This window comes from Taurulus bubalis (assembly GCF_910589615.1).
Source record: "Taurulus bubalis genome assembly, chromosome: 5".
NCBI classification, from domain to species: Eukaryota; Metazoa; Chordata; class Actinopteri; order Perciformes; family Cottidae; genus Taurulus; species Taurulus bubalis.
Genome location: NC_136593.1, coordinates 17,993,804 through 18,005,220, shown reverse-complemented (window position 1 = coordinate 18,005,220; position 11,417 = coordinate 17,993,804).

The window sequence follows — 11,417 nt, the reverse complement described above, 5'->3', positions numbered from 1 at the left end:
CCAAAAGCCCCCAATTTCACAGTACTTGCCTTCTAGGAAAAAAAAGAAGCAATTTTCCCAGTATGGCGTTGCATCTGAACTGAAAGTTGTGATTACTTATTGCAACTAAAGAGATGATCATGCTGAGAATAATAGGCGAATATTGCAGTCGTAAATTGTGGTCCATTAGTTTAATTCAAGGATGGATGCACGAAATCCACGCAGTGCCAGGGCAATTCTCTGCTTGATGCTCAGGGCACTCCGGCTGTTAGCTGTACAGCACAAAGTAGTGCAGGGTCAGGTGGGGGTATCATTAATTAAAAGCATGTGCTCCACAAAAGCGCCTCTCTGAAATGCAATAAAACAAGTTTATAGGCCTCCGCTGCCCACATTCTTTTCCCCCCTCTTTTCATCTCTGTGACAAAATGCCCTCTTGCTGGTCAGAGCATAACTCTCCGCCTCATGACAGCTCCAGGATTACAACTGTGGGAAAGAGGGTGAGGTGACAACGAGGCTCCTCAAAGTCATCCAGACAGTATCCTCTCCCTCACTCTTCTTGGCAGGTGCGCTTGCATGCTGATCAGTTGTGGGAGAGGATGAGGGAGGAAGGACGGGGGGGCAGGATCGTATGGCCCGGGCCCTGCAAAGAACCGCCACCTGATCCCACATCTGCTGGTGCAGCCCAGGCGCCTCTCACTCTCCCACTCAATAAGTGGAGACAGGACGGGCCGGCGTGAGCAGAGTGATATGACTGGAGCCATAGCTGTGTTTCCATCAGCTCTTTGTGTCTGTGTTCACACCTAGGCCCTTCACATCTGGCCACATCATATCTAAGATGTACAGCATGCCTGTCAGAAGTCATTGCGGTCGCTGTAATCCTACAATCTGCAGTGTGTGTCTGTAAGATTTGTCTTAACTGAGGCTCCCCAAAGCCTCTGAGGTCAGCTACATGACTTTTATTCCCAATGTTCTACTTCATGATCCTCTTTGTTAAAGCAAGCCTGAGGCCCGGGCGTCGCAGAACGTCTTGCTTTTTTATTTTGGCGCCCATGTTAACCGGTTAGAGCGTGCTGTGTTCACAGCCAAAATAGACAGCGAAAAAAAATCACATTGCTGCAGTTTACATTTCAAAATAAAAGCCATCTTTCAGTATTGTGGGAAATTGCAATGACCTACACGGCTTCAAAAGTAAATAAAGTACCGCCTCTTGATTGTAAACTCTTTATATTATTATTTGCAAATGAACACAGACTTTTTTTCTAAATGTAAATGAAAATGGCCTTTATAATGAAATGAAATGAAATATTCTGGCCATTATGAAAGGCCGACTCGAGCTTGGAGTGACGCTGTCTGTGCGGACGCTGCTCTCGTGAGAGGCGCAGCAGTCCAGCGAGGCAGCTGTCACGCAGGCAGAGCGGCCCGTAGCGTATGTAATCCTTGCTGAAGCGCAGTCACTCTTGTCACAAGCGACACTTAAAGGATAAGTGTAGGCTAAATGCTAAAATATACTGTAGTGTAACAGCAGAGTAGAGAACAGGCATTATGTTAGTTAAGTAACCCAGTTATGTCAGCTTCACTGAAATATCTCCATAAAGTTTGGTCCGTCATACCAGACCAAGAGCCGGGTTTGACTGGAGTCCCATCTCATTGTCAGGGAAGGATTTGATTTAAAGTTCACCCCATTAAGCACCGCAGCAACACTAAATGTATGGAGGCCGTAACCTGCTTTAATATATTCCACACGATGAAGGTGTTTACATTGTTTCATATACTTTGTGATGAAGACGGTGTGCCATGCATGGATACTAATCACGGCTCCACAGTCCTTGAGTTGCTCCCCAAAACCTGGTTCTAAATTGGAACCGGTTCTCAATGTGTAAGAACCATGAGCATTTCATCCGTAGTTTGAGAAAGGAGTGAGATTAGTGGATTCGAAAAAATGACTTTGGTGCAATTTATGATCCCACATGCAGCCTCTCCTCTGTCTGGTTCTCCTCAGCTCTGTGTGGCCTGAGGGCGGGGCTGAGCTTCACCTCCCCCACCCCACACACACGCACACACAAACAGATATACACTCTCTCTCACATGGGGGCAGTGGCCTAGAGGATTGAAAAATACGATTTTACACTTAAACAACTACTGTGAGTGCAATAAAGCCTTTGCGAGTGAAAAGCATATACGTGTAATTCATAAAAACATCCGTAACACAAGCATAAACTTGGAGATGAGTGATGTTTTCAACCCCCTTGCAGCTAACAGCGCAAACAGAGCAAACAGTCCTAGCAGTGCAAACAGCGCTAGCGGTGCAAACAGCGCGAGCAGTGCAAACACTCATAGCAGTGCAAACAGCTCTAGCAGTGCAGTGTACTTTCAGCAGTTAAAAGTAAAGTCATACAATATCAGCCGTCGCTAACTAACCTTCATGCCAGGAATGACTTGATAGCAAAACTAAATGAAACCTTGTTGATGTTGGGTTTGTGTACTTTCTGCAAAACAGATCTTGTGTCAAAGTTTGTGTCGCATTTTTTTCCCACCTTCCCCAAATACATTGAGAGACAGGGGATTGAAACAGTTTTCAACTGTGTCCCAGTTTATTCAACAGATGTGTTTCTATCATCGACTCATGTCTCATAACTGTCTGCGAATAGAAATCCGATGCTGCAACATAGCTCAAGTGCTACAACAGCATCCTCCAATTTTGGACTCTCTGGCCCTCCGTTTCCTAAAAAGGTCAGCGCTGTCAAGACAGCTTGCTGTTGGTCAACAGCACTAATTTGAATGTCAAAGTTTGTCACCAGTGCAATGAATTGATTAAGGCTCTGTGTATACTGAGCTCAGTTAGGGTGTTTATATTGCTTATGAGTACAACTTTTCATATAAAAGTGGGAAAGTGCTATTTATTACTTACATATTTTTCTTTAGCACTGGCTCAGCCAAGGCATGGCATGGACAATAACATGTCAGCTGTCAGATGAATTATATATGTGTCTTATCGTCATGGCAGCACTATCAAGTTGCATGCCTGTCACATGCATCAGAGCCCGCTTTTCTGTGGTCCACAGGTTCACACCAGGAAAAACATAAAATAGATGACATACTGCTCCTTAAATTACTTTGACTAAACATATCAAACCTGTGCTGCATTTGACACGAGACAAAAATCTGAATCCAGGAGCTTTTCAGCTGCGGCCTATCTATCGGTTCCCTCTGTTGGCTATAACTGTCTGCCTGCTTCTTGCCTGTGCCTGTCACCTCTCTATCATTTCCTGAATGTATTTTTCTCCCTCGACTGGCCTCCTTCACTGTCCTGTTTGAACCAATTTCCTCTCTGCCCACTCCACCTCCTCGTCCCTTTCTCCTTCTCTCCAAACACCATCATTTTGTCCCTTCACTTCAGAACCTGGCTCTCCTCGTCCCAATCCCAGATGGATTAACATAAATTACACATTTCACAGTGACTCTGTAATAAAACATTGTATTCAGCTTGTTTCTCCGAGAGCAAAAACGAGTATTGACGTCTCCCCAAGGTCAGGACAGACCTGAATAGCCAACCTTAATTCGTTTCGGGGAGCCGGTACTTTGGCGTGCTGTCTTTTTGCATCGCCTAGTGGCCCAGGTGTTGCTTTTAGATTACACTGTGAGCTCACACAGGCAAGGAGAAGGTCTGTAATCAGGTTAGTAAATAAAGAGACACAGCTCCTCTCCCTCTTCATAAAATTACAGCCATTTTGTCAACACTCAGGACCATTTATCCCCGAGGCTCTCTGACGAGCAACATGGAGCCGTGTCTGACTGTGTCTGCCTGCGAGTGTTTTCAAGGTTGACATGATGGCGCTGCAGCCGGAGCTGCGCAGAGGTTGGACGAGACAGCACAGCAGGCCGCTGCGTAGGTGAGAATCGCCAGCTGACTCACTATCACAACACGAAAAAGACATGCAATCAGACGCCGTGTCTCACCACTCACCCAGACCCCCCCCTCCCCCTACTCAACAGGTCTCTTCGGAGATGTTTGGCAGACAGCAGAGCATCTGCTATTATCGCCAAATTTAGTTAGGATTCCCTCATTCCCCTACCACTGAATTGTCTGTCTGGGTTATGCAAATCGCCACAGCAACACACACACACACACACACACACACACACACACACACACACGCACGCACACACACCCACACACACACACACACATATAGTGTATTACAAATCATAACGTTGCCTGTCTGTCTATTAGGGAAATCACTCAAACAAACTGGAGAAGTGCCATTTCACACCATGACCTCGCCACCCACAGCCTCAAAATAATTGATAGTGTTGCAGGAAGACCAAGAGCACATCATTAACGTTCATCACAGTGTTTCTGACAATATCGTGTGGAAACATACAAATGTCTCTCTCTGCCTTGGGAGAGTGGGAAATTATTGACATGGGCCCTGAGTTTGTGCTTGCCACTCAAAAATACATTGAAGTTGCATCACAAAATGTATATTTGAACATATTCATTAAATTTACATGTAGGCGTGTGGGCTCTAATACCGAAGAGCAGAGAGCAAACACAAATGTAAGATTTGTTTTTTATTAACATTAATTCATTCATTTATTCAAATGTCATGAAAATGTAAATTGTCATCAATCACATAAATCATGTATTTTTCCCTCGTTAAGAAACAACAAAATGAACTGTGTTAATAGTGTGATGCCTCTGTAAGTTATGTTTGTATTCCAGATATTATATGGTGCATGGAGTTGCTCTCATTCATTATGTTGTGGGTTACTGCTGAGCACTGTGGGATTTCTCTCGGTAAAAAAAAAGAAACAGAAAACCTAGTGAATCTTTCCTGCTTCCCCCTTTTTCCCTACTGGTTAATCCCATCTCACGAAAAAGTTCCACGTTGGGTGAAGTGAGCTTCACCCAGCAGGAAACACGCATCTGCAACATTAAGCCTCATTAAACCTCAGGATGTTCACTTTATGCCACAGATGTCCCACAGCTCTGACCTTTTCCCATCACACCTTGTGATCACATGAGCAGAGAACAAGGATCTCGTAGGGATTTATTGTGTGTATCGAGATAAAGATGTGGGAAAGAAATATGCACTCTTTTTTTGCACTAATGGCCATTCAGTCAACGCAATAATAATAATGTAAAAGTTTGACAAAGTGCAATACACACACATTTTGTTATTGTTGTAAATATGTGCTCCATAAGGCATCCCGATTATGCGTCACGAATTACATAAGCACAAGATCTGTACGCAAACACCACGCAGCCAGAGAGTCGCTCAGTAATTGGCTTTATGGAATCAAACTTTTCCCCTAAAGACTTTCTTCTTCTTGTGTATGCAGTGACCCAAAGTTATCAACCGACAACCAGACGGGATCAGGGTTTTAAGATGAATAACACAAATCAGCTTACTCACAATAGCACAAAAGGTCTGCCGAATACAGTGAGGCGCTGTCAGCACTTTGCGAGAGGCGGCGGCAGGAAACGAGCTCCACTGACAGAGTAAATCATAGATCAGTTCATTAGCAGAATGGCACTGATGGATTTACATCGGGGTCAGAACATTACCAAGCGCCTGGAGGATCCCGACTCTCTTCTACAACCTTGTGCAATATTTCACCTCTGTAGCCTTTTTCGCTGAACATTTAAATCCTCCGTTCTCCACCTTGGGCACAAGTAGAGGAGATTTATTTACACCGACAAAATGTAATCCCCTCCATTGAGGCACTTTGGTAGCACTTTATAATTACTACACACAATTTAGCATTATAGCCAAGATTATTAATCAAGAATAAAACATGTATAACTGTGTTTATGAATTGCATACTAATGAGTTACTAATGAGTGTTCATGTTGGAATAATGCTTTATAAATGATGAATTAAGTGTTTACACATGCTTTTCCAATGCTCAATATTGTGTAGTTATTATAAAGTGCTACCGGCGCTTTTTTCCCATTGAACATATACAGTAACAAGCTCTCAGCACAGCACAAAGAATACAAATTCATCCAATGAAATACATGACGTCTTACACCCAGTGCCATGCCTCTAATGTTCTCCCATAATATTCCACATTACTTCTCCATAGGAAGCTTGTTAGTGAAAATATTGTATCGGAGCCGAAAAACATAACTGCACACGTATCCAGGCAACAATCTTCGTGCTAATGTATGTTGATATCACAAAAGCAGAGAAAGTTATGCAGAGGCGGATCGGCAGCAGAAATGCCCAGGGCTCATGAAGTTTGCGTGTTCTTCCTGCATTTATGTATCAACAGGTGGGCATTTCATTATGAATATGTGCGAGGCGCAATGGATCGGCAACCTTTCAATCTGACTTTTGCACGAAGCATTCTGAGAGCCTTGTTACGACGCAATTATGGAATATCAAGTTCATGCGTGATTTGTGCTCCAGTGAAGAAAAGGCTCTCTCTACAAGGAGCAGAAATCAGGCTGTGAGTCACAGAATACTTTCTCCTGCCTCCACAAAGGTTTCTTTCTTTTCTTCCCTGGCATGAATTACCTTTGCCTGGAGCCCTCTCTTTTGAAAGTCAAAAAGGGCATTCATGTGGCGTGCAGAAACTCTTCAACAGAATTGCATTTCCATTGTAAAATATGGCATAAAGGCCTTTGAGCTTTGGGCAATTCATTGATTTTGTCGGGTACAGTTACATATAGGGGGATGTCTGGCGGTGACTAATAATTCTTCTACTTGCGGCACTTCCACAACGTCACATTTATGCACGGATCAGTGCTTAAACAACCACTGTATTCAAATCAATTAGTTATTTTTTACAATATATAGGTGCCAGACAGTCACCTGTATCTGAGCCTAACATGTATTATCATTCAACCGCCCTGAGTGGATGTGTGTGTACCTGTCTGCTGTGGCTGTGGTCTGGCTCCCACTATTATTTCCTTTTGGAGCAGCATCTCGGTCCATATAAGGTCAAGTAAAGGTGAAGCGCTCATCTCACTGGCCCCGATGCGGAGTCTGCTTTACTGCTGTGTGAGAAGTGTATTCTGTGCTCTGCTCTCACTCCACCAGACTAGAGTGAGTGTCACTCCCCCGAGAGAAGCTGTCACAGGCAGGAAATGTGCCCTGAGAGGAAGAAGGCACCGCTTCTGCAACGGCTGACCAACGGCGGACGCACACGACTCTGAAGGAAATGAACGGGAGCCGGAATTGGAGCAGCAAAATGCAATGCCTTTCAATTAGAAAGGTGTAGCTGTGTGGCTTTTTATCAAATCTTGCAGCAGGTGTTTACTTGTCATGAAAAATATGTTGACACTCTCCTTCAGGACCTGGAAGAACCACAGAATTTAAATTAAACACCTGGAAAAGTCTGCACCGGAAATCGGTGAGCATGATTAAAAAACATTGAATATGAGGTCTCCCATAGTTCTTAATTTTGAAAGCACTGCTGTGGTGTAATTTGCTTTTTTATTATTATTGTTATCTACAAGTGGTGTTGATACCACCATCATCAATTGGATATGAATTGCTACGCTTCACATTTGAGCTTCTGCTCAAGATTATTGTCTATCTTAAATGCAAGAGGCCCCATTGTTTATGCTGTGTGCTGAATGGCTGACTGGTACATGGCTGTGGTACAATAGGTGGGTTGAAGGAGGGATGTTTGTTGTACTTAATAGTATGTAATTGAACAAAAAAAAAAAAACAAGATCCCAAGCATCCCAATTACTTTGGAATATTTGGTTAACAGGGGTTTGAAGTAAGCACTTTATGTTTGATATATATTGTAATGGCTTGGCTGGGGGCAAATGATATATGTTAGTATAAGCTAGTTAAGGGTGTGCTGGGGTAATTCAATATCTCACATCCATAAAGTCGTTTTTTTGCTAAAGATTTCAAGTATTAGGCCCCATCCAGGATAACCCCTTATGACATCACCAGGGTTGTTTTGGCAAACTTTTGAACGCTCCCTCCAGACCTCCAGAAGACACTTCATGAATTGTTTCATAGGCTGAATAACATTTCTCATTAAGAATAAATATATCTTCATGTTTGCAATATGTGGTCTTTAAACTGCTCATAAAACAAGCATTTAACTGTGTACACTAATGAGAGGGTAAATGATCGCAAATAATGAGGAAATGCCCACATTTTTAACAAAAGCCAAACGGGATATGCTGCTGCTTGGTGACGCCAGCAGGTAGGGTCGAGGACAAAAGTGGCCCATATGTGATGTCACTTACACATGTATCGTGGGAGGGAGGAAAACACACAATACACTGAGCACAGTGCTCCTGGCACCCCTCCAGGAGGTGTAGGAGGTGTTTCAGCTCGCCCTGTGACAAAGTAATGGCTTCCAGGCCTTTTAGAGGGTTCACACTCAACAGGGTGTTTGAACAATAAGAGGCCATGGTGAGGCCGTGCTTTTCTTCTGCTGAAGATTTCCTCTCATGATGCTTTAGAGATCAAGAGAAAGCACGCTGGTGGCCAGCAGGCTTTGGTATTGCTGTGGGTCACATGAGTCACGTAACTTCCCCTCTTGAGCTCCTGGAAGGTTCTATCACTGAACCACCATCCCTGCCTCTGATTGTTAAGACTCGCTGGTTTTGAGCCCCTCAGACTTTTTCCCCTTCTTCTCCGTGAACTTTGAAATTTGGTGAAGTTGTGCCAGAAATCTTTGCTGTCAACCGTGACCTCCTTGTAAAGAAAGCGGTCCAAGCCGAGACACAAGCCATTGTTTGGTTGATGTTGTGGGATTAGACCTTCAACTGATATAAGCAAGAGGCTATTTTCTTCCTGCAGAAAGGGAGGAGTTACCTGCGAACAGGCACACAAGCAGATTTGTGTTGCTGCCAACTGATGCTGCTGTGTTTCACTATCCACTTATCACCCTGCTGCGGGGGAACCGGACGCAGATGATCTCTGTGAGCAAGCTGGTCAGAATTCATCCATAACATCTTGGGCAGAAGACCTTTTCCCCACACTAGCACATCGATAAAAGCACCTTGCAGTCCAGACAGTCAAAGAGAGCGAGCAGCTTAAAATCACAGGCAGATGTACCAGACTGTGTGAAGTCTTTCCCTCATCTTGTGCTCCTGGAGCGAATCTCCTAAACTGTTCTCATGAATTTTAATCTTTCCATTCAATTTGGACGCATTAATGCTGCCACACAATTTTTTGCCTCATAAAGTTCCACCCACGTTTTGCAATCTCCAGCAATGTAATCTTTATATTGAGTGCCTCCACATGAAAGAAGGTAAAAAAACTCAGTCAAATAACTTTGATAGCATTGATTTCTTGCTGTCTATTGGTCAATCTGCTAAATAAACCAATGTCACAAATATCATCAACAACATAGCATGAACTATAATTCATGCAAAACATAAATCAAAAAATATTGTTTTTAGAATTTTTAAGATTGCTTCCATTTTTGAGAGAGTATGTGCTGATAGATGCAATTGCTTATTCACATGTGTTTTCATGCGCCGCATGTGGATTCACATAATAGAATGTGTGCCTGGGTGCTTGTGTGTGTGTGTGTGTGTGCCTGTGTGTGTGTGTGTGTGTGTGTGTGTGTGTGTGTGTGTGTGTGTGTGTGTGTGTGTGTGTGTGTGCGTGTGCGTGTGCATGTGTGTGTGTGTGCTCTCACTGGCAGCAGGAGAAACGTGCACTGGAAGCAGAGTGGTGGAGGCGAGGGCAACATGACGGCACGCTTGGCTTGTTCAGCTGGTGACCCCACTCATCACCTACCTCCAGGCTCTCCCTCCTCGAAAAAAAAAAAACAATACAATCTTTTACTCAGCCTCTCCGTGCAGTGGGCTGTGGATTGGCAGCTGCCCAAAAAAATGCAACTTTAATAAAGTATCTGTACGTGGGAGATCTGGCGGATAGGGGCAAAATAAAGGCATTAAGTGCTGGATTTAGCTTCAACATTCACGCGTTGTATTGATGTGTGGGGGTTTGCACACAGCAGGGTATCATTTAAGTCCAATTTACGTTAAATATTAACTTCATTCTTAATAATTTTTTGAGCAAACAACATACTCACACTACCAACTACAAGGACTAGGAGGATGTCTGACAAACAGACAATATTCATGTTTGAACTATACCAAGGAGTTGGCAGTGTTTTATTTTTAAATAGTACCTGAGATAGAATCATTAAACAACTGTGATGTTATGAACCCAGATAACACATTAGTCACAATCTATTAGACAAGTGGCCTATGGAAGCAAATAGAAATACAAACAGGGAGCTATGAACTGCAGGCCCTGCTTTGTGCTCTAAATTGTTTTGCTTCCAGAGCTTCTTTCTTTGCTTGCCTCAAATGCATTTTATGTTACAGATTGATTAAAGATCTCATAGATCAAGTGAGTATTTAAAATAGAAAAAGAAACGTTATTCATATTCACTTGCCATTATAACAAATTGTGAGAAAATAATTATAGAGTCACTGGCTTCACAGGACCAGCTAGACTGCAAATCTATCACAGAAAACATTTCTCTCCATTATCTAACACTGTGGTAGACATTTTGTTCCACTGTCACAACTTCTGAACTGCATGGCATTGTCTTACAATAGCACAGTCAACTGAAATGTCAACCCTTCGGTGTAACGAAAAAGGGTTTGCATGAATAGAGGAAAACTAAAAAATCGAGGCAGACGTAGTGCGAGGTGGAGCGTGAGGGTAAGGGGAAGGTGCACGAAAACAAAACAACATAAAAAGGACAGAACCGCACTGGAATCCAATTTAGAGGCCTAATCAGGGCAATGCTACAGGAGAGAGACGAGCAGAGGTGGAGCGGCGTGTCTGATGGGATTCTGTGAGCTCACATCAGCATCCATCTCGCCCTGCGTCATGGATGAGATCGTACGCTTGGTGATGAAAATCTCTCAATAGTGGCAAATCTGACATAGTTATTTAACACAAAGGGTCCATTGATATGAATCAGAGGTTGGATTAGACACTGTCAGAGAAATTGTACGGCACAATTTTACCTTTTCGGAGAACAAAAGCTGGTTGCTGGAGCAACCTTTTACATAGCCTTTCATGCAAGTCAATTTTGTAACCCTTACTATGTGTATGTACCTTCTAAAGTACAATTATATACCTCAAGGGACCAACATGTTCCTTTGTACAGAACATGACACGTAATGCAATGAATGCTGAAAAATAAATGTCCCACTCTTTCCCATTTATTTTTCTGAGTACAGTCCTTCAGTTCTAAAAACGATTTTCATGTTGTGCAAGTCTGCACTGCAGGAGGTACTACGCACTTTATGTATGAGTCATTGCCCTTTCCCTTGGCCTGGGCAGGGTGAAGGCGTTGCTGATCCTTCAACCACAGGTCGTGATCCCTCACTGATTTTCCACCAACTGATTGTGTTTGATGAGGTCAACCTATAAGCACTGCTGCCTTAGGCTGACCCTCGGGTCTCTGAGGTGATGGATGAGTGC